The sequence below is a fragment of the Haemaphysalis longicornis genome, unplaced genomic scaffold (assembly GCF_048455015.1).
Source record: "Haemaphysalis longicornis isolate Haplotype H1 unplaced genomic scaffold, Haemaphysalis longicornis Haplotype H1 scaffold_4, whole genome shotgun sequence".
Classification (NCBI taxonomy): domain Eukaryota; kingdom Metazoa; phylum Arthropoda; class Arachnida; order Ixodida; family Ixodidae; genus Haemaphysalis; species Haemaphysalis longicornis.
The window spans coordinates 183,970,395-183,993,036 of record NW_027526361.1 but is presented as its reverse complement, the minus strand read 5'-3'; the positions used below and the strand labels follow the sequence as shown (position 1 = coordinate 183,993,036).

The following is a 22,642-nucleotide window of genomic DNA, read 5'->3' as shown; positions in this document are numbered from 1 at the left end:
GGGCATCTGCGTCTGTGTGCTTGCGGCCGGACCGGTATACCACGCGTATGTCATGCTCTTGCAGCCGGAGGGCCCATCGACCGAGGCGGCCAGACGGATCCTTTAGCGACGAGAGCCAACAAAGGGCGTGGTGGTCCGTCACCACGTCGAATGGGCGCCCGTAGAGGTACGGGCGAAATTTCGTAATAGCCCAAACGATCGCTAAGCATTCCTTTTCGGTCACGGAGTAGTTGACTTCGGCTTTTGTAAGGGTACGGCTGGCGTAAGCGACGACGTACTCCTCGAATCCGGTCTTGCGTTGTGCGAGTACTGCGCCCCAGGCCCACCCATTATATATATATAATATATATATATATTATATATATTATATATATATATATATATATATATATATATATATATATATATATATATATATATATATATATATATATATATATATATATATATATATATATAATGTTTTATGCTGTAAAATATGGCGGCGATTAACTCTCTGGGCGAATTTGTTTATTGCATTCGAAACTGATTCTAGAGGACTTAGCGACCAATTTAACTAGTTCCGCTTTGACACAGGCGATACTTGTGTTTAACTTGTGTTTGTGTAATGTATCTTGATCTATGTACGCTGACGTTTTTGCTTGTAATTGTGCTCACACTGTGTTCTGTTTGTTCTGCTCTCCATGTACCATGTGTTTTCAATGAAAATAACCCCCTCTGTATATGTCATTTGGCTCTTATTTATGTTTATATTTATATTTATATTTATATTTATATTTATATATATATAGTAGACTCTCGATTAACGGAACTTCAAGAGACCGTAAAAATTAGTTCCGTTTAACAGGAGTTCCGTTTACTGAGATAGGTGTGTGAGTGCATATTTTTGTGCGTAAACACTCTTAATACCATTTCATGGAACTCTAAGCACTAGAAGGTGAATGTAGCTAGTAATTTTTCAGAAAGCAAGAAAAGTACAAGAGGTTTAGGCACAGCATCAACAAAGTTGATGTGGCAACAATGAGTCGCTGTGCACTACAAAATGCGCCAATTCTTTTGGTTTGAGTACTTGCAACTGCATCTTCACGGAGGCTAGAGGCCTCAACATCGCGATTGCTCGCTTGTCACCGGATTTAGAAGGCTGCAACGCGGTAATGAAGCGCGAATAGCACCACGTTGACACGAACGAGGCGGAAGGAGCTGAGCCCGGTAACCTCGGAATCTTTAATCGAGACCGAACGACTGGAACAAGAACTGCGATGTTGCGGTGCGCTAACACGGCTGATTACTAACTAGACGAACTAGACGAGGCTTACGAGGCCAACGAAGCTAAAAAAATTTGGAGGAAGAAAAAATATTAAAAACGAAACAGCCGGAAAAGTAAAAAGGTGATTCTCATGTAAATGGGTTTTACAAGAAGTTCCATTTCAGTTTCTGTTTACACTGTGACGCGAAAATTTTAGTTCCGATTACCGGGAGTTTTTGTTTACGTTATCTGTATACAAAATCAACCAACTTAGAGGCTACTGTTCTGGTTAAGAGGCAATGCCGTTTAAGCGATTTCCGTTTATCGCGATTCTACTGTATTTATATTTATATTATACGTATTTATAAATAAAGAAATAATGATTGACCTTTCAGGGTTCGCGGCAACGTAAGCCGGTTGCGAGTCGTCGACGCTTCGTCATGCCCATGCTTGTCTCTGGCAACCTGAATGCTCCAATGATGATGCTGGGTAATAAGGCGGCGGCTATGATCATCGAGGACAACGTTGACCGCTAAAAGCGTGTCTCTGCAATGCCACCGCCATGCTTTGGTGGACTCGTAGCAGTCGCTTTAAATAGCGTTTGCACGCGTATGAGGGGAAGAACCGCGACTGAGAGAAAAAATTAACGGCCGGTTTTTGAAGGCAACTTTGTTTAAAATTGACAGATTTACTATTAGCTTTTTGGTAACAATGTACGGAACAGATGAATTTTCGAAGCATTATTTTCACTTGTGTGCACATAAGCTTTACGTTGTAAAAGTGAAATAAAAAATCCTACAAATTAATGCTAAACAACTGGGTTTTTTTTTTTCGTTTCAGTTACATGCCAAATACTTAAAGCTTCAGCCGTCACTGCTGTGCGTTCCTTGCAGTCGACAAAACGATACTTCCACTCACATTTCACATTTCACATGTTTCACACAAAAAACAGCGCTCAAGACGGGACAGAAGGAAGGAGGCTACACACACAGCGCTGACTACAACAAAGTGTTTATTTGCCGCTCAGCAATATAAACGAAAAGGTTACAGCAAGATAAGTGCGGAAAGAATCAGAAACCAGAAAGATTACATAAAACTTTAAAAGTATAGACAAGAAAGAGCATCTTTGCGCAGTCATATCACTAGTTCGATGATTTCGCTTCGTCTTCAATAAACGCTCTCTCTTTTGCAGACAAAGCAACAGAAGGGGTGCTTACGCAATCATCGCCTCCCTTATAAATCGTGTATGCTTCCAGCAGCTCACGCGTGCTACTACTCGTTGCCACATGCATCTATTTGTGAGGCTGTTGAGGAGGCAAGTGAAAGTGCAGGAACTGTTCGGTTCCAGAATGCATGCGGCATTAGTGTGGGCAGGTTCCTTGAGCTGATGTCCTACTATTTGCAGTCTACATTCGTGGAATATGAAGGCAGCCTATATGTACAGCAAAAAGGTGTGTGCATTGGCTCGTGCTTAGCGCCCATCCTCAGCGACCTTGTTCTCGCCCGCTGCGATATGCTTTTACAAGCCGCTTTACAGGGGTCGCCGGTCGTAAAAGTGTTTCGCTTTGTAGATGATTTCTTGATTGTCTTCAAAGCTGCGGGTGATGACACTTGCAAACTTGTACACGATGTGCTGAGAACCTTCTCTACCCATTTGATGGGGTTTGAGCTGACGAATGAAATTCCAAAGAATCAGGAGCTCCAATTCCTGGACATGAGGCTGCATATAGAGGAAGCACACTTATGCTGAGCTACGCGCCAAGATCGAAGAAGGCATTGCTGCCTTTCACGTCTGCTCACTCAAAGTTAGTGAAACGCAGTGTCGCCACGGCAGCTTTGAAAAAACTCCCAAGCATTTCCCCGAGGGTGAACATGGTTAGTGCGAATGCACGGGGTGATGCTATGAGGGGGAGTAAAGTTAAAATCCTTTGCATTCGCCCGTGAGCGCGCGCGAGCCGACCCACGGAGGTCTGGCAGTTTATCGCTGCATATATAGGGGAGTACGCCGCGCCGAGCGCGCCGAGCCAGGTGGCTGAGAGAGGAGGCGAGCGCAAGGGGAGAGGGACAGCGGCGCACGGCAGCTGCAGCCGAGCGAGGGGGAGAGGAGAGAGTGTGACGTCACGGTGGAGAGAGAGGCGCGCGGCAGCTGCTGGGGAGAGGAGGCGCGCTATGACGTCATACCATGACGTCACGGCGCGAGGAGCGGTGCGGGGAGCGGCGCGCACCCGCGCAGCCACGGCGAGGAGGCGGAGCGAGTGCGGTCACGTGGTGAAGTGACGTCACCGCGCCGTTGCTACCGACGCTCCTCTCCGCTCCACGCCGTTGCTAGGGAGAGGAGGACTGCGGACGCCGCCGCCGCCGTTGCCGCCGTCGCTTATAAAGTGCATTCGCACTTAAAATGCCTTGCACCGGTCGTGCCACCATCGCATTAGTGACAGCTTTCAGGCGCAGGTAAACCGGTTGCACTCAGCTGGGTTCCCTGATTCCGTCCTCCAGAGCGTGGGCAACAAGATTTGGCGAGAACTGCGCACTCCTTCGTGTATACAGGAACTTGCAAGGGACAGTGACAAGACTGCTGTGATGCCTTACATTCATGGTGTCAGCCACAGGCTGAAGAAGGTTGTGGGAAGAGCAGGTGTGCGCCTGGTTTTCTCGGCCCCCAACAAACTCAGCAAGATGTGCGCGCGTGTTAATGATGGTTCGCCTTCCCATACAGATTGTGACAAAAATCACGTGCGACCCTTCACCAAGTGCAGGGCCGGCGTGGTTTACTCCTTTCCTCTGGACTGTGACCGCCAGTATGTAGGCCAAACTGGGCGGTGCCTGAACGTATGGCTTATGGAGCACGCGTCCAATGTCAAAGCCAAATCCGGTGGCTGGCTCCACTCGCACGTGTCGTCCTGCAAGTGCACTCCTAAATTTGATCAGTGTAAAGTTATTAAGCACTACAGAAATCAGCGCACGCGTGAGCTGCTGGAAGCATACACGATTTATAAGGGAGGCGATGATTGCGTAAGCACCCCTTCTGTTGCTTCGTCTGCAAAAGAGGTAGCGTTTATTGAAGACGAAGCGAAATGATCGAACTAGTGATATGACTGCGCAAAGATGCTCTTTCTTGTCTATACTTTTAAAGTTTTATGTAATCTTTCTGGTTTCTGGATTCTTTCCGCACTTATCTTGCTGTAACCTTTTCGTTTATATTGCTGAGCGGCAAATAAACACTTTGTTGGTAGTCAGCGCTGTGTGTGTAGCCTCCTTCCTTCTGTCCCGTCTTGAGCGCTGTTTTTTGTGTGAAGTATGAACCAACAGGCCCAAACACTTCCATTGCTTAAGTTAATTCCACATGTGTGCTGAATATATGAAAAAGCGCCAGACTACGTTTGCAGGTTAAAAACCGGACTGCCTGAATTTTATTCCGTCTATAACAACAGAATTTCCACATTCTCATAACAGTACAGGTTTCATATAATAATATATATCGCGCGTCTGCGAGGAAACGGAAGTTCCGCCAACGGCGCAAATACGCACTTACTTCTTCATTTCGCTGAGCCCATTCCGATGAAGTTAGGAATATGAATCAGTAAAAACAACTGCAGCAGAAAAGGTTTTTGACCAAGGCCGGATTTGGCCTCTATTGTGCCCGAACACATCCAATGCGTTAATCTTCGGCCCGAATAGAAAGCGTAGCACACCACTTAGCAGTGACTGCGGACAGGCGCGTAGCCAGGATTTTTTTTCGGGGGGGGGGGCTCAAGTTGTTCTCAAGCACCCCCCCCCCCTTCCGACAGAAAAAATGCGCGGTAAGACAAAATACACATTTGGTTCATTACACAGTCTGCATTGCCCCAATAGCAATGATACCAATCTTATCGCATACCAATATTACCGTTTGAATCCCGACTTTTTTTTTAGCACAAAAATGTTTTGCTGTGTTCTACTAAATTCTACGGCTCCCCTGAGCCCATAAACGAAAAATAGAGCTGGTAGTGCAAGTAATTACTGATTTAATTATTAGGCCAAGAATTTAACACATCCAACAATTAAAAATGTTATTTTTTGAGCGAGAAAAATATTTCCCTGTTTCCATAGGTTTATTGACCACATGATCCTACAAGGAAAAGGTGAGCTCCGCAGTGCAGATATTTACAGATTTACAAGCCTGGGAATACAACTAGGACCTCTCGTTCTTTTATCCTCAACGTCATAATTTCATCTTCACTGGACCACTTTCTTCTTTGTAGCGTCTGGCTCCGCTAAAACGCTACAATGGTGATGTATACCGCAAAACGCAGCCTTGAAGGACAATTCGCCGAAAAAAAAAGTTTTCTTTTGTTCTCTGTGCGCTAGAGTGGCTAAAGCAATTTGATTCCTTTTGGAATCACGAAACATGAAGCAGTGGTGCCTCCCTACCCACTTTCCGGCAATTTCTCTATGACATCACAGGATCTAGTTTGTACAATTGGCCCCCGACGACCCCGGCCACCGCCAAAAAACGTGATCGCGCGATTGTTGAAGGGCGTCGATTCAATTGATCCTATCATTTGAATTCTAACGTGCAGTTAACACACTCAGAACCACGTTTTAGTGCTGGCCTAAGCTACATCACTCCTTCCGATATTACGTTAGTGCAGCGCGAAATTTGGAGATTTTTTATATTTGTGGCATTACTTCGGTTGAAAAGCGTCTTCCGTGACTGGAATGGAGCTTAGTGAGTTGCCAAAGGATAGTTCTTTCAAATTGAACAAAGTTGTACTTTGTCTTTAAATGGCTCATTTAAGATATATCTCTCATGATGTAGGTGTCGATTATGGTGGTATTTAGTGCCAGATGAAGTTGTGAACTGGGACAAAATCTGCAAACCGCGTGGTGCAAGTGTGCTGGTGTTGCCGATACGGCCTGTGGTCGGTAGCCTGGGTGTTTTTTTTTACGACGTTCGTTCGTCATGCCAGATCGATTGAGCATTAACAGAAAGATACTCTTGAGCCAACAGAACTTCAAAAAAAAAGGCCAGAAATAGATAAAGGAAAATTCTACTTGAAAGGCACTTTCCTTTGTTCACCACCAGTACAAAGGTCCTTCCCTTGCGCACACTGCAATGATGATTTTAAAATTGGGTGTAGCAGTGGATGCACGCGTCGGTAGGAAACGCGGTAACAAAAGTCGCGATAACGGGCACACCATGCAACAGCGCCTACCTCACGTGGAGTTGTGTGCCGGTCAATGAAGCAAACTACTGAAACTGCAGCGTGAACAAATACATTTTAACTCTTTATGTGCTTTACTGTTCATGTACTTCCCGGACAGCGCTAACTCTTGGTGTCCCGATACGCCTTGAGTAACCCTCGCCAACTTGTACATCATAGGATATTTATACATTTATATGAGTTGAATACGTATACGTTTTCCCTCGTTCAAAGTTACCTATCCGCTTCATACCATGGGCGCTCTTTTAGCAACCAATTCAAACGCAAATATTGCATTAAAAATACAACAAAATATATTTTTTTGGCTCGCAGACATAAAGATACTGTGACATAGCGTAAATATTAGGAAGCGATTATTTATATATTAAAAGGCATCAGTGATCACGCAAAGATAAATCAATGGTCAGGGGAAGAAAATGACTTACAATTGGGGTCTCTGTTGAGCGTTGGCACTTCGAGTGTGAGCTTCCCAAATCCCGGGCGCTCCTGTCCTTGCGGCATATGCCGTTGTTGTGACTCGACCGTGGACGCAATGAAGAGGCTTTACGTGTGAACGAGGTCGAAAATGGCCATCGCGTATTTGTTACTGTCGCGACCGCCGTCTGCCTATGGCAGGGCTGGTGAGCGCCGTGCCTTCACGTTTAGGATAAAGTCTGGAACTGGCCCGGCAAGCCGCAGCGTTCCTTTTTTGTCTATTCGCTGTTCTCCAGTTTTCTAGGTTAGCGAAAAATACCGCCGAAAGAATCTGCCTAATCGGGGAGGACAGAATGACTGTCTGCAACACTGCTTTCTGAAGGGGACACGCAGTGCGCACAAGCTGAGCCCATTCAGTTATTGAAGTACATAATAAAGAATACGCCGATCACAAGAGAAAATAAAACACTGACGTCTCGGCACCCCGAACGGGAGCCTTGTTCCAGTGTTGCGGAATGGGCGTCCCGATTCCATTCCAATTCCATTCCGGGGAATGACAATTCGCCTAAATTCCATTCCTTTCAATTCCTCGGAATGCCAAAAGATCACCCATTCCCATTCCGGGAATGGCCGACCAGTTCCATTCCATTCCTGTAATTCCTCCCCGTTTTATCGGCTGATTATCAAGTTACCAATGAACCCACCATTAAGCTGATGTTATTACGCTCGTTAAGAACTGCTAAAACACGCAAAACACGTCCCCAAGGTCAAGGGATAGGGGCTTTGTGGCTGATCTCGTGCAGTGCGATCACCCCACCAATTCCCACAGAGGCAGTTCTCCCGTTAGTTATTATAGTATTCCCATGGTCAGCATGTCTTTACGAGTTGTGGTGTTTTCATATTGTTTAAGCCTGAATGTGTTAATGCTAAAGTCACGACATGTTCTTTTTGTACTGACAAAAGTATGGTTGAAGAAGACATATTCCTTAAACGCGTATTACACGCGTAGTAGTTTACACGAGTATGAAGTGGTCGTGAGTAACTATAATTTTGTTAACGGTGAACAGAACCTCTGGATCTGGTGGTATCAGTTGGAAGAGTTACCGCTCCAGCACTTTGTCCTGCCTTTGCACCAAATACGCGTCACGGGCCGCAGAGGTCGTCAGCTCTCACGGATGTCAAGCGCGCGTTGAAAGCATGGATAGGTTGAAAACTTTCTGTGTTTGCGTGTGTGCAGGCTTGCAATGTCGCCCTTGCCGAAAAGCTTAGTTACGTGCGTCAGGTATCATCCACTGCACACGATCGGAAGTTCAGGCTGTGCCTAGAGTATGCGCGACCTTTGTATAGGTGTCTCGGTGGGAACCAATGCGCCGAGATATTTTTTTTTCTCTCGTTAGTGTATACTGGGATAGTGCACTTGTTCGTGTACTAATTTGCGTCTTGTTTTTTCTTTTAGAAATTGGGAGATCGTTCACACTTTTACCCCACGCAACCTTTGAAGCTAGATAAATAAAGAAGGACTCAGAGAATGCGGTGCGACCGCGGGCTCAGCAAAAACTGAATCCAAGGCCTGTATAACTCATTGTATAACTGAGGCCTGTATGACTAATTTGATGAGTTGCATGCAGTGGAGTAGCAATGTAGGTTCCCCCAACTGTCCTCTGGTCTGGGCGATCAACCGAAAAAAAAGTAAAGAAAAATGATAACGATAATAATAGAAGAACACGCTCGGAAGTCGGCCAGTCTAGTGTTGCGAAAATCCCTACACCAGAAAAAATACTTAGGTGCCCTCGTTGATTGATTGTAGGGTTTAACGCGCCGACGCAACGCAGGCGATGAGGCGAGCTGTAGTGGAGCTCTCCGGAATAATTTTGACCACCTGGGGATCTTCAACGTGCGCCGAAACCTCGTACACACAGGCGTTTTTGCTTTTCTGCTCCATCATAAAAGCGGCCACCGCGGCCGGGAATCGAACCCGTGACCTCGAGCTCAGCATCGCAATTAGATGTCCTCGTGAATTTTATATGCTGCAATAAAGGTCTCAAGCTGCAGTGAAAGGTCGAAAAAAGCTTTATTTTGGTTTCATTCATAAAATTACGTAACAAAATGGTATCAGCTAAATGGGTGCTTCGCCATGCAGTTCTCAAAACACGAAGTGTAAATGACGGCTGCTTCAACGATCAGTTGTAAAAACAAAAAAAAATCAAAATAGAACAGTTGCCTTCTGCCTATACGTGGCGCTTGACAAACATGAGCTGCTCGAAAGACGTGTTTGAGAGCCGGTTTCGCTTTGCTGTCATTATCAGGGATGCCGTGGAAAACACGCGTTCCACGTAAGCTGACGTCGCATTTACACTGAAAACTGCCCTTGAGAATCGCAAAGCAAGGGAAAGCGGCTAGCGTTCGCTTTCAAATAGGTCGGAACCGTTTCGCAACAAACCTTGCAGCGTGCAGCTTGTTTTTTTTCTTCATGGGTAATATAAAAAAACTGTTTTCAATGTACCATGTTGGTGGACCTATTGTGCGTACGTGAGCCGCTGGGCGCAGGAGCAAGTGTGCGGTAGTGCGCTATGAAATCGGTGTTTATTTCCCATAAAAAGCTAGGAGGAAGAGGGGAGGGGTATCACAGAAAGTGAAGGGGGAAGCATAGCCCAGCTTGAACAGTATGGGCGTACTCCTAAATCAATCATTTGGCTTCTTTTGTCGCCTACAGGCGCCAGTGTGGTGGCAGTGCCAACAAGAGACCCCCCCCCCCCCTCCTCCCCTCCTTTCAGGCGCCAGGTGTGCGGTTACTTAAGCCTTGCATCCAGCATAGGGAAGCAGAAGTCGTCATCAAAGCTGTACTTGCTGTCTAGAGAATTATTTATTATATTTTTGTCGGTTGCAGTAGCGACTGTTCAGGTGACGGAGAGCTTCTTCTTTGTAGCTTTCCTTTGTAGCCGTACGGCTGCATTCAGGTGGATGTCAAACTTTCCTTCATAGAAACTTACTCCACCTTGAGGATTTCCCCTAAATCTGGTCGATTAAGAGCTTCTTCTATCTGGTGAGAGGTTCGTTTGTGCCATGAGCTGTTTGCTGATTTTGCAGACGCTCCCTAGAACAGAGCGAACGCGGCCTTTATTCGGCCGCTAATTGCCGCATCGGAGCTGGGAGGCGCAGCCGTGGCCGCAGTTCCTATTTCATGGACTCTCCTGTTTCGGGTGGATCCCCGAACCAATATTTTACGCCTTCGTCGACGCTTCTTCGGGCAAAGGCGTCCAAGTGTCTAGACAGGAGGGACAGTATTGCAAACGTTCCTGGGGGAGAACTGGGGAGCGCGAGGTGAGATGGGGCGTAAGCTGATATGTGGAAGTTTGCAGTGAACATAAGCACCGCGCCAGCGTCCCGCTTAATGGAAGGTTGGATGCAAGTCGCCGAAGATTCCAGAAGCAAAAAAAACAAAAGTTGAGGGGGGGGGGGGGGGGGGGGGGGGGCGGGGACAGCTCGCAGCCGGGGCGGATGCGCCGCCAAGGTAAAAAAATCACAAGGCCCAGTTAGTGGGAGAAAGGGGGGAGGGGGATGCCTCCGCAGTAGTTCCCCACCACGCATACCAACGGCTTAGAGCCGCGGTTATTACGCGGAAAATCGCGACGAATGTCGTAGCAGCGCTGTATATAAGGGCAGAATTGTAGGAGGGTCGCTGCATATACATATCATCATCATCATCATCACCAGCCTGTCTACGCCCACTGCAGGGCAAAGGCCTCTCCCATTATTCTCCAATTACCTCGGTCCTGTGCCAACTGTGACCAATTTATCCCCGCAAACTTCTTGATCTCATCTGCCCATCTAACTTTCTGCCGCCCCCTGCAGCGCTTGCCTTCTCTAGGGATCCACTCTGTTACCCTTAATGACCAGCGGTTATCTTGCCTTCGCATTACATGCCCTGCCCAAGTCCATTTCTTCTTCTTAATTTCTACTAATATGTCTTTAACACCAGTTTGCTCCCGGACCCACTCCGCTCTCTTCTTGTCCCTTAATGTTACACCTATCATTTTCCGCTCCATTGCCCGCTGAGTCGTTCTCAATTTAAGTTGCACCCTCTTAGTGAGCCTCCAAGTTTCTGCCCCGTAGGTGAGTACCGGTAAGATGCAGCTGTCATACACTTTCTTCTTCAACGACAATGGTAGGCTGCTATTCATTATCTGATAATGTCTGCAATATGCACCCCACCCCATTCTGATCCTTCTAATTATCTCTGCCTTATGGTTGGGATCTGGGGTCACAACTTGGCCTAAGTATATATATTCGCTTACCACTTCCACTGCCTCGCCATCTATCTCAAACTGCTGCATATTAATTTTCAGGCCCACGGTTCTACTCTGTTCGCCCAGTGCGGCAAGCATGCTTTGCAATTCGTCCCCCGAGTTACTTAGCAAGGCAACGTCATCAGCAAATCTGAGGTTACTGAGGTATTCTCCATTAACCCTTACTCCCACCTGTTTTCAATCCAACGTTCTGAATACTTCTTGTAAGCATGCTGTGAATAACATTGGAGAGATTGTGTCCCCTTGTCTGACACCCTTCCTTATAGGTATTTTACTGCTCTCCTTATGGAGGATGATGGTAGCTGTAGACCCATTATAGATATCCTCTAGTATTCTTACATAATGCTCATCTACCCCCTGGTTCCGTAATGCCTGAATGACTGCTAGGGTTTCGACTGAGTCAAATGCTTTCTCATAATCTATGAAGGCTATATATAGGGGTTGAGTATACTCAGCGCACTTCTCTATCACCTGATTGATCGTGTGAATATGGTCCATTGTTGAATAACCTTTACGGAACCCCGCTTGTTCTTTAGGTTGACTGAAATCTAAGGTTGCAGAGATTCGGTTAGCGATTACCTTGGTAAATACCTTGTAGACGACTCACAGTAAGCTGATCGGCCTGTAGTTTTTCAAGTCCTTCATGTCGCCTTTCTTATGGATTAGGATGATGTTCGCGTTCTTCCAAGATTCCGGTACCATTGCGGTCATTAGGCATTGCGTATACAGGTTTGCCAGTTTTTCAAGTAAAATTTCTCCGCCATCCTTCAAGAGGTCTGCTATTATCTGATCCTCACCAGGTGCTTTGCCCCCTTTCATTTCTTTCAAAGCCTTCCTTACTTCTTCGGTCGTTACTGGTGGGATGTCTATCTCCTCTGAACTACTGTCTCGTTCGGCATTATCCTGTATGTCCCGGCTACTGTACAGATCCCTATAGAACTCCTCGGCCACTGTGACTATTTTATCCCTATTTGTGATGACATTGCCTTGCTTATCCTTAAGTGCATACATCTGATTTTTCCCCACGCCAAGACGTCTCTTTACTGCTTTCAGGCTACCTCCGTTCTTTACAGCGTATTCGATCCTCTCCATATTATACTTCCGTATGTCAGCTGTCTTGCGCTTATTGATTAACTTCGAGAGCTCTGCTAGTTCTATTCTGTCAGCTGCGGTAGAGATTCTCATGGTTTGCCGTTTTCTGATTAGATCTTTCGTCTCCTGTGAAAGTTTACCAGTATCCTGTCTAGCCATAGTGCCCCCGACTTCTACTGCACACTCCGTGAGAATGCGTGTAAGGTTGTCGCTGGCTTCCTGTGTCGTAAGCTCGGCTTCCTCGTTAAGGGCGGAATATCGGTTCTGCAGCGCGATCCTGAATTCTTCTACTTTACGTCTTACTGTTTGCTCATTTATCGGCTTCTTTCGTACTAGCTTGTTGCGGTCCCTCCTCAACTCTAGCCTAATTCGAGATCTTAACATACGGTGGTCACTACACCTTACCCTTCCGAGCACTTCCACATCCTGCACGACGCCAGGGTTATCGCATAATATGAAGTCTATTTCATTTTTATGCTCCCCATTCGGGCTCCTCCAGGTCCACTTCCGACTCTCCCGTTTACAGAAGAAGGTATTCATTATGCGTAGGTTATTCCGTTCTGCAAACTCAACTAGTAGGTCCCCCCTGCTATTTCTACAGCCCAGACCATAGTTCCCAACTGCCTTGTCTCCAGCCTGATTCTTGCCTACTTTAGCATTGAAGTCCCCCATAACTACAGTATACTGCGTTTTTACTTTAGCCATTGCCGATTCCACATCTTCATAGAAGCGTTCCACTACTTGGTCGTCGTGGCTGGATGTGGGCGCGTAGCTCTGCACCACCTTGAGCTTGTACCTCTTATTGAGCCTAATTACAAGAGCTGCTACCCTTTCGTTAATGCTGTAGTATTCGTCTATGTTGCCAGCTATGCCTTTATTGACTAGAAATCCCACTCCCAGTTCTCTTTTGTCCTCTAGACCACGGTAACATAAGACGTGTCCATTTTTCAGCACCGTAAAGGTTTCGCCTGCCCTCCTAACCTCGCTAAGCCCTATTACATCCCATTTAATGCCATCTAATTCCTCGAACAACACCTCGAGACTTGCTTCGCTAGATAAGGTTCGCACGTTAAACGTTGCCAGGTTCAGATTCCATTGGCGGCCTGTCCGGATCCAGTGATTCTTAGCACCCTCTGCTGCGTCACAGGTCTGACCGCCGCCGTGGTCAGTTGCTTCGCAGCCGCTGGGGACTGAGGGCCGAGGGTTAGTTGGCGTATTCATATACATATACCGTTGCTTGAAAACAGCCACTCGATTTCAACGGTACTGTGTTTGTTAAGTTCAAGGCTCCGGCTTTCTGATGTTTGAACTTGGGCTGGTGGGTTCTTTTGCGTGTTTATGCATATTTTGACAAAAACCGCGCGTAGGAGGAAAAAGTACATGTGCTTTATTTTGGGAAAATACATGTAATTCCATTCCCATTCCATTCCGTGCAAAAGGCACTTAATTCCATTCCCATTCCATTCCTTCAAGTATTGTCGCCATTCCATTCCTATTCCATTCCGGGGTCGCGAAAATGTGGAATGATTCCGGATTCATTCCGATTCCGGACTGGTAACTCCGCAACACTGCGTTCACACTCCGTGAACAAGGCTCCCGTTCGGGGTGCCGAGACGTCAGTGTTTTATTTTCTCTTGTGATCGGCGTATTCTTTATTATGTACTTCAATATCATTCCCAACCAGACGGGTGTCCGTCGAAGCCCTGATCCCATTCAGTTATCCCACGCCAACACCCTCCCGGAATCCACAGAAACGTGAAGCAGAATTAAGGGGTGACGCGCAGAAGAGGGGCATACCTATGCGCCACGTCCACAAAGGGCCTCTGCCCAACCACTAAATTCATCCAGCTATATAAAGCACGCGTTTCGCAGACCCATCGCTTGTTTCAGTTTACTCGCAGGAGTATTGACTGTCTGCCACCGCCGCTTGCACGTGGTTCTGCTTACACATACAAAGATCGTCTTTACCCTTTCGGCCTTTCATCGTACCAGTCTTCACTCATAAATGGCCGCCGGTCTCTCTTCTGTTACGTCGCCAGTTAGTGCGGCCCACTCCTTGCTTCCCAGCTCATACAGTGACGAGTCAACCTCCTTTGCTGAGAACGACTCAGCCGTCCAATTATTCTCTGTACTGTGGCGACATGCCACACGCAAAGGAACACAACGCACGCCTTTGGCGTCCCGTCCGCTGAGTGTATCCGAGAACTGCGCTGCACCCCTCCGACGCAATTATCCTGGCCCGGGCGCTTCGTTTTGTGTAAGCAGCAATGCTTCAGGACAGGCATTGAGTCGTGAATATTTTTAATAGTGGCACATCCGAAGTATATGCGCCTTTGTTCACAGGCCACGTACCAGGCATAACAGGCAGCACGGTGCCGGCCTGAAAAATTTCAGGGGGTGCTGAAGCCAGGGTGGGGGGCTGAAGCTTCCCCCACCCCCCCTGGCTACGCCACTGACTGTGGAGTTTTGATATTAAGTCACCAAAGATGTCATCTGTCGCATGGAAGGAAGTTTGTCGACTGTCTTCAATGTCTCGTTTTGTTTGAGCGACCCAGAAATTATTCAGTTTGAAAGCACAAGACCAGAGTTTAGACCACGCAGAAGTGTTGCTTTTCGACTTTTTATGCAATACTTAAAGGGTCCATGCAGACACAATACAAGTTTGTTTTATTCGAAAGATTTCGTGTTTTGTAGTGCCCCCAAAACGTGTTTGGAAGCAAACGATGCTTTCTTCACTGAGAAATTAATAATTTTAAGTTAAAATTTTGATTCTCCTGCCAAATCGCATGTTCTTATGACGTCTGCAATGAAATCACAAGAACATGTTTTCACGCTAAACTTGGTGGGCTGCAGAGCCTTGTTTACTGTTAGTCTACCTAGATGGCGCCACCATACCGCGGCGGAGTGGTGGTGGAAGAAAAGTAGGGAAGAGAGTGGGACGTAGGAAGAGTAATTTACCGAATCAGAATTCAAAACAGAAACGGGGAGTGGTAAACAGGTGTGCAAGGGCAGGAAGGGGGCAAGGGATGGGAGTTTAAAACCAGGGGGGAGAGGGTCTAACCCATTAGTGAAGGGTAGGACAAATAAGTACAGTAACACAGGCAAGTCGGTTGGTGCCAATCGACGTCCCGATACAAAGGAAGGGCCTCTAATCATGCTTATTATCATCATCGGGCCGTTTTCTGCCTTCGCTTTGTTTTTGACCGTATGTGTACCTGGCTTGTTTTTGTTCAAGTAGAAAATCATCGTTCCGTGAAACAACGTGTTCGCTCGACAAACATGGCCCAAATAGACACCGTCGCCTACGCCAATCCCCCAGTGTCGTCTAAGACAACCCCATAGCGCCGCAGTGCTGTGCAGGTAAACCAAGCAGTGCACGTAGTACCAACATCAGTACGTATCGGTACTTCTGTATTTACGTGAACGTTCGTAACTTCCACTGTTTATCCCGCCATACCTGTTGCTATATAAAGGATGTTCCCTACATTTAGGCGCAAATAGCTCGTTCGGCAAGCTTATTACCCCTGCCTAATTTGCGTTTGCTTTTGCCGGCCTCAGCCAACCGCAGAGCTGGCACATATGACATCATAGGTTTTTTTGTGGGAAATGAGCTAGTGGGTCGCATGGCCATTCCCTTTTTTCCCTCACTATATAGCTTGTTTGAGCAAAATTAATATAACGCTAAAAGTGGTGTTAGTATGATTCTCACGAGGTAATATTACGAATGAACCGAACTTGTGTTTTGTCTGCATTGCCCTTTTATAATAGACAATCAAAACTGCGTAATTGTCATACAGTGAAACGTTCTGTGTGCTTACTTGACATACGACTTCCACCTCGCACTGCTTCACTTTTTCATCCTGTTTACGATTGCGGCGTTTCGCATCAGCTTCAAGTTGTCTTCATTCCTTGTTCTCCTGTCGTCGTGCACGTCTCAAACTTGCGCTGCGTTACGTGGCATCGTGCTAGCGGTGGTGGTGGCGGGTTTGGGCAGCTTAGGTGCGGCGATCGTCAGCCCATATGCTCGTGATGCTGCATCCTTAGCTTCCCTCACTTCATTTTGTGGGGGGGTCCACGTTTCCCTGGTGTGGTTTATGTAGGCACTGTGGTTTTTACCATACTCGAATACAAAGGACTTTTTAAGACACAATATGTTTCCCTGATGGTGATGGACATGGGGACGTCGCAGCCAAATTGCAAATAGTATTGGCGGGAAGCGCACGAGGGCAGAGAAGAGAACAACAACATAGACAAGACGTCTCTGTCCTCGTGTTAATTTGCGCTTCGCGCCAATGCAATGTATTACCAACTCGCCCAAGCTTCCGCTCTTGCGAATAATACATCGACCGTGGGTTTATGACTGCAGATGGCATAGTCTCTGATCAGTCTTCTTGAGCGGGTATGCGAGAATAGAGTTAGTGTGGTCTGGTCTTCGAGAGCGGGACTGGCCAAAGCTGCTTCCAGTAAGTCTTACTGCAGTGAGTCGTAATGCGTGGAGGGGGCTGTTGAGTCAGGGGACCTTGACTAGGGGTTCCTTCTCTTTGTTTCTTCCACCACATTTCCCACTCTTGCTTCAATAAAGTTTATTCCCGTCGCTCTCTTATCTCTGTGTCTGCTGTGTGGCTAGATTGACGTCTCAGCCAATGGGATTTTTTGTACCGCCGTAAGCACTCCGGTTGACGGATTGTGTAGGGCCCATACAATGTGCTAAAGCATTCACAGCTTGATGGGTGTTTTATAATGTACTATCTGCATATGCGAATTTGCCTTAATATTGCAAAATGAACAAGAACATGTAATATTCGACAAAAGGTGCAATGTCAACTTGACAGTTCCTGTTGGATGTTTATAACTCTTACAACCTAAACACAATGCACCACGAATCTTCTTTCGCTGCTACAAGTGTTGTCTAAACCGAATAATGTTTCTGAAGCTGCGAGCCAACGTCTTTATTCCAAATTCGGTTGTAGATTTTCTGCTTGACACAATATCCGGGAATCCACAATCAGTTTCAATGTAAAGGACCACAAGGACAGGCGGTTGGCGAGAGCCAGAACGCTAAACAACTTGTACGGTGGCAACACCACAAGCGTGTACACTGGCGTAGCCAACCACCGCAACAAGAGAGGTATGGTGGCTGTTGTGACTTTTGAAAGCAAGCACATAGCATTACAGCCCCACGCACCGGAACGCGAGATGCCGAAGAGCTGACGGTAACCCAAACAGGTGCTTCCAATGTCGTTAGGGACTCTAAAGGAGTTTCACGTCTGGTCTAGTGGCACCGGCAGCAGTCCGTATCCCGCGAAGCAAACCCAAGAACTGGAAGGTCGAGGTCGGCTGAACCCCAGCCCACTCCTCCACGGATGGCAACGAGTTCGCCCAATTAGCAGCCCGATCCTCGCCGACCAGACCACGGCAGGAGAATGGAAGCACGCATCTCTAACCACCTACCATGACGTCACGGAACACCACAGTACCGCCCTTCCTGCCCCCACTCACAGCGAACAAAAACACAGGGGTTCCAAAAAAGGGGCATCCTTCATAAACGACGCGGAGCGCCATGCGAATGCATGTGTTCTCGGGCTGGGGCGCCGCTTTGAGGTGTTGAGGAGGTAGGAGAGCGGTCCAGAGAACTACTGTACAAAGGGTTTTGCTCGTCGCTTCGCACTTTTGGTACCGTACTCCTCTGGGTCGTTCTCCTACCTCCTCAACACCTCAAAGCGGCGCCCCAGCCCGAGAACACACGCATTCGCATGACGCGCCCGCGTCGTTTCAAAAGGACACCACTTTTTTGAGGAATTAGGCTTCCAGAAACCGCTCTGAGGTTAATTTAAACTAATAATTTCCCCCAACCTGTTTGAATGAATCAACTATTTTTCACCCAGTACAACTGACTCTGCGCATTTGTTCGCAACCAGGCACCCTCCCTCACATCCTCTGAGAGCGCAAGGACAACTCAAATCTACCACCCCTTACCCCTTCTCCTAACCCCGAGCAGTATGAGATCATGCTGTATCGCTCGCCCCTTCGGGACTAGGCTCTTTTGGGAGGGGGCTGCGCTGGCTTATACCCCTGTTACTCAGGCGGTGTCAGCCGCGGTTTCAGCGGTAACCGCGGTTAGCGCGAACCCTGCTTGTCTACCTCGGTTTGCCTCGCTAACCGACAAAATGGCGCCTCCCGCGTCAGCAGCATCTCGCACGCACACATCGCCAGTGAACTCTGAGAAACGCACGCATAGGCCCCCAGCCACAACACACGCACTAATCCGGCTGCTGGAGTAGCGACTGCCTTCCCTGCGCGGGAACACGCGCTACGCCCCAGTCTACGCAGCTATGACGGCCGATTTGAGCGCTGGGCTACACGGGGGTCAGGGCGGCTACACGGTGAAGCAAGTCCGACGAATTCCCAGCACCTCCGATCATCGCCGTCGTCACCGCCTCTGACGTCGAGAACGGGCCATCAACACACAACCTGCACCGTGAAAATACCACAGAAAAATGTGCGAGGGAAAAACCCAACCCTCGCTACAGATGCACAGAAGACACAAGCCACACTCATATGTGAGGCGTGTATTATTTTAATGAGCCAGATCCAGAAAACAAAACTAAATCGAATGAAACTGCAGTGACAAGAAATACTCGGCAACTTTCCCATACAAAGGGGTGGGAAAAAAATAGTTGAGATAACGCCCTGAAAAAGCGTACGCAGATCACAGCTCGTATCGAAAATGAGCCAGATCCTGCTGTTTAACGGATCGAAATGAGACAAATTCATTTGCCCAATGGGCGTTTGCTTTCGGTTTGACTGCTAAGACTGTTGCGTGGCTGTTTTTGGAAGTTTTTTTTTTTCTTTTCGGAGTGAACTTATTATGAATTCAGACGGCAATTACGAGATCAACAAAAGATCTGTCCTCAGATGCAACCACCACGAAGGGAAATGAAACTGAGAGATATGAAACAATGATTTCATTTCGTCTCACTCTACCCTACGACGTCACCTGGTTATATTATTTTTTTACTCCCATGTTTTCCATTTTAGTACTTCAATAAATAGCGGCCGCGTACAAGTCCTAGAAAATATCTTGCCCTCAGACAGAACGAACCTTTTTTTGTGAATCATAAGATATAAGCAGGTTTTTGTGAATGGTTTTGTAAATTAATGCAAAGCAATGAATAGCGTGGTTCTTCGGGACGGGCCCGATAAAGTTATCCCAGGGAAGAACTTGAAAAGAGCTGCTAATGGTGCCAAGACTCACCTGCCTTCCATGTATGGTTATACTGCTCTTGAAGCCCTGCTGCATATTTGAATGCCTTTTCCACCAAAACTCAATCGCACCATGCTTGAACGTCAATTTAAATAACGTTTTCATAAGAATGTTGCATCAACCTGAGTGTTGCACTTCAATATGAGCCAAATCCAAATTTATCACCCAAATATTGCTCATATTCACGGCATACCTTTCAATTACTTGTGACCACAAACTTCCCCTTGATGACATTTAAGATATCATAGATTTGGCGGTGTTATAATTAGGCCCGGTAACAAACTTACGCTTATTTCTCAAATTCGCGTTAGATGGATCTGGTTCATTTGGGAAAAAACGCCTCGTGTGCACTCACTGTAACGCGACGACCATGGAGCAAAGAAGGCTGGCGATCACAGAGTTTCTCAATATCACCTAGAGTGGAAAGTGTCGCTGCAAGCGCACGTCGCCATGGCAATTGTGGGTAACGTGAGAATCGGATTGTCAGCAAGTGGCTTGTGCAAAGTGCTATGGATTGGATTTGTCGGGCCTGAAGTGTTTCTCAGTTCTGTTTTCGGCATTTTTTTAGCATGAAAAAGGAAATATTGCCGCACCGTTTACCATGTTGAGAAAATGCTTAGCGTGCGGCTCACTGGCCCTCGCAGGGATAGATAAGGGCAGCGTGGATAGAAACTTGCTCTCAGAAGGCGGTATATTTACCTCGGAACGCTGGTTACGCTGATGAAGCACAAGGGAAGGTTACAGCTAGGCGAGTCCGATTCTGGAAAGCGCTGGTTTTTGTTGCTGTTCTTGTTGTTGTTTGGGAAGAAGGGGGGGGGGGGGGGGGGGCAGCCACCGTCCAGCCCGCCGGTAAGTAGAAAAGGCTGTCCTGTGATGTAACACGTTCACAGCGACGAATGTTCAAGGTAAGTTGGCACAGCGGACTACAGCTGTGGCCAAGAATAGTCGCTGTAGTGGCGACTTTCATGCAAACTTGCGTGCTCAGACTACTTTATTGTTACAAATGAGAGTGCGGCATTTCTTTGTGTGTGGAGGTGTTTATTGGTGCCGAGTAACGCCGTAGTCGCACAACGTAATGGTTATGTACAAAAGAAAGTACCGTGAAAAGTGGGTACAAATGCAGCTTCTCGCATCTAAGGAGCCTGGGCGACGCATCAGCCTTGCAAGGGCGTTCTAGAGCAACCTCAGAAATTAACGAACTTGTTTGCCTGTACAATCAAAGGGCAGGATTAGTGTGGAACCGGCCTATACACGGCAATAACTGCACCGCTGAAGTACTCACCACGAAATTTTCGAGTTCTTGGCCACCGTTTGAGCTAGCGTATATTGTATCACCGGTTTAAACAAAGAATACGCGCAATCACTACGAACATGCGAAACTTGATCAATCTATGTGACTAACCTCTTGTCACAGGTCGACCGAGGTCGGGTTTTGCAAGTGCTAACTGCCAACATATTGTCACGGGACAGGAAAATGCCCGCGCCGGCATGGTCCACCAACAAACGAAGACAAGGAAGAAGCTCGGGGCGGGGCGCAGCCAGACCGGGCTCAGTTGTGGCTGCATGTAAATAGTGCAAATAGATCGGTCCTCATCTACCATGGTTCGTCTCATCTCTGACTCACCGACTCTTAATCTAACGATACACTGTGAGGTGAGGGCCCCGTTCTGACAACGACCACGACGACGGCGACGACGACGCGGCGGAAGCATGCCCACGCAGTGCTCATGGCGCGCAGGCGGGCTGTGGTGATTGTCCACAGTGTGGTTGCGCTGAGACGGAAGAAGTGGCAGGCCACACGAGGGAAGACGTCGGTCAATGAGAGCCCGCCACAACCGAAGTGTGGGGAGGCGAGGCTGGAACGAAGGGAGAACGCCGGGAGGTGTGGACGTGGCAGGTTCGAGCAGCCAGAAGTCCAGAAGGAAGACTCGAAGCTCGTAGCGCTTTCGGGATCCGAGCTTGAGAGGGGTCTACCTAGCCCCTTGGAGTTCTGTGGCCGAGGCGCGACTCCTGACACGTGGAGGCGCGCAACTTCGGCGTGCCCCGCCCTCCGGCGACAGCTGCCTGCTGCCCGCTGCCTGGTGTAACCTGGCACCTGGTCGTGAACAGGTGCCGAGCATTGTCTATAGGGGCAATGGTTCGCCGTCGTCGCCGACGTTCCGGCAGACGCGTAGCCGTCATCGTAGCCCAGTCTCACCTCGCCTCGCATCTTCTCCAGAAGCCACGACGCCCTAGGGATTCCGTCGCATCTCGCTGAACATTCGGTGGGAGTTTTTCTCTTGTGTTTTCCTAGGAATTAATATTTCTCACTTTATGCAGATTTGGCGCTGCTTTGAGTTTGAATCGGTTCACTTTTGTAATTTAGCCTATATTTTTGCCATTTTATTTGCGCTGTGTTACTTTAATATATGTTTGCTTGTTCCGTCGCCAAGCGCCCTCACCTGGTTATTGGCACTGTGGCAAGTCCCAGTCACCACTGAATAACGAAGATCCTGTGCTTTTCCCTCACGCCCCCAGTTCCCCTAGCATGGCCCGACACTAAGCCTGCGAACGGCAGAGCCGCTGCCAAGCAAATACCATGGGGATAAAAGGACGTAGACGTCCTCACCTCCTTTACCGCCTTCCCCATTCCTGACTATAGGCCACGAGTCCACCCTTCTAAACCAAAAATTGTAACAATAATTAGAAGAACGCCACTCAAAACCAATTCGGAAAAACTTCTCAACGAACTTTTGCGACATAGAGATGAGTTAAAATGATTAGAGCTCGCACTTCTATACACTGTTCCTTTAGGCAGTGCAGACATACCATAGAAAAAGGCTAGTTCCGGTTGAGTATTTTGTGAACTGTTTGAGCCGCTCTTAATGCATGGACGAAATCAAAAGGTGGAATGTACGTAAGCTACTTGAAAGCGTTATTTGCTAGATTCAGTACATTTCGAAACGTCACAATGCCTAGCACCGCTTTCTTTTGTGCGTGTGTTCCTATATGTTGAACTAACACGCGCAGATTCATAATATGTAGGAGGCATGCATCCCAAGGAATGAATTTCGTTGCAGCGATGCAAAGTACCTTCGTTCCTTCACTGCGCCGTAGTAATTATAAACCTATTTGC

The 22,642-nt window shown here is 47.5% G+C and overlaps 1 pseudogene across 1 annotated transcript in view; it reads left to right on the top strand.

The window, feature by feature from the left end:
• The window catches only part of LOC144180698 (4-pyridoxate dehydrogenase-like), a 79,771-nt pseudogene extending 77,852 nt beyond the window's left edge, over positions 1–1,919 (top strand). Inside the window, exon 11 of the transcript XR_013324515.1 lies at positions 1,642–1,919. The product of XR_013324515.1 is annotated as a 4-pyridoxate dehydrogenase-like (transcript). The remainder of the gene's footprint in view (positions 1–1,641) is intronic.
• The last annotated feature ends 20,723 nt before the right edge of the window (positions 1,920–22,642 follow it).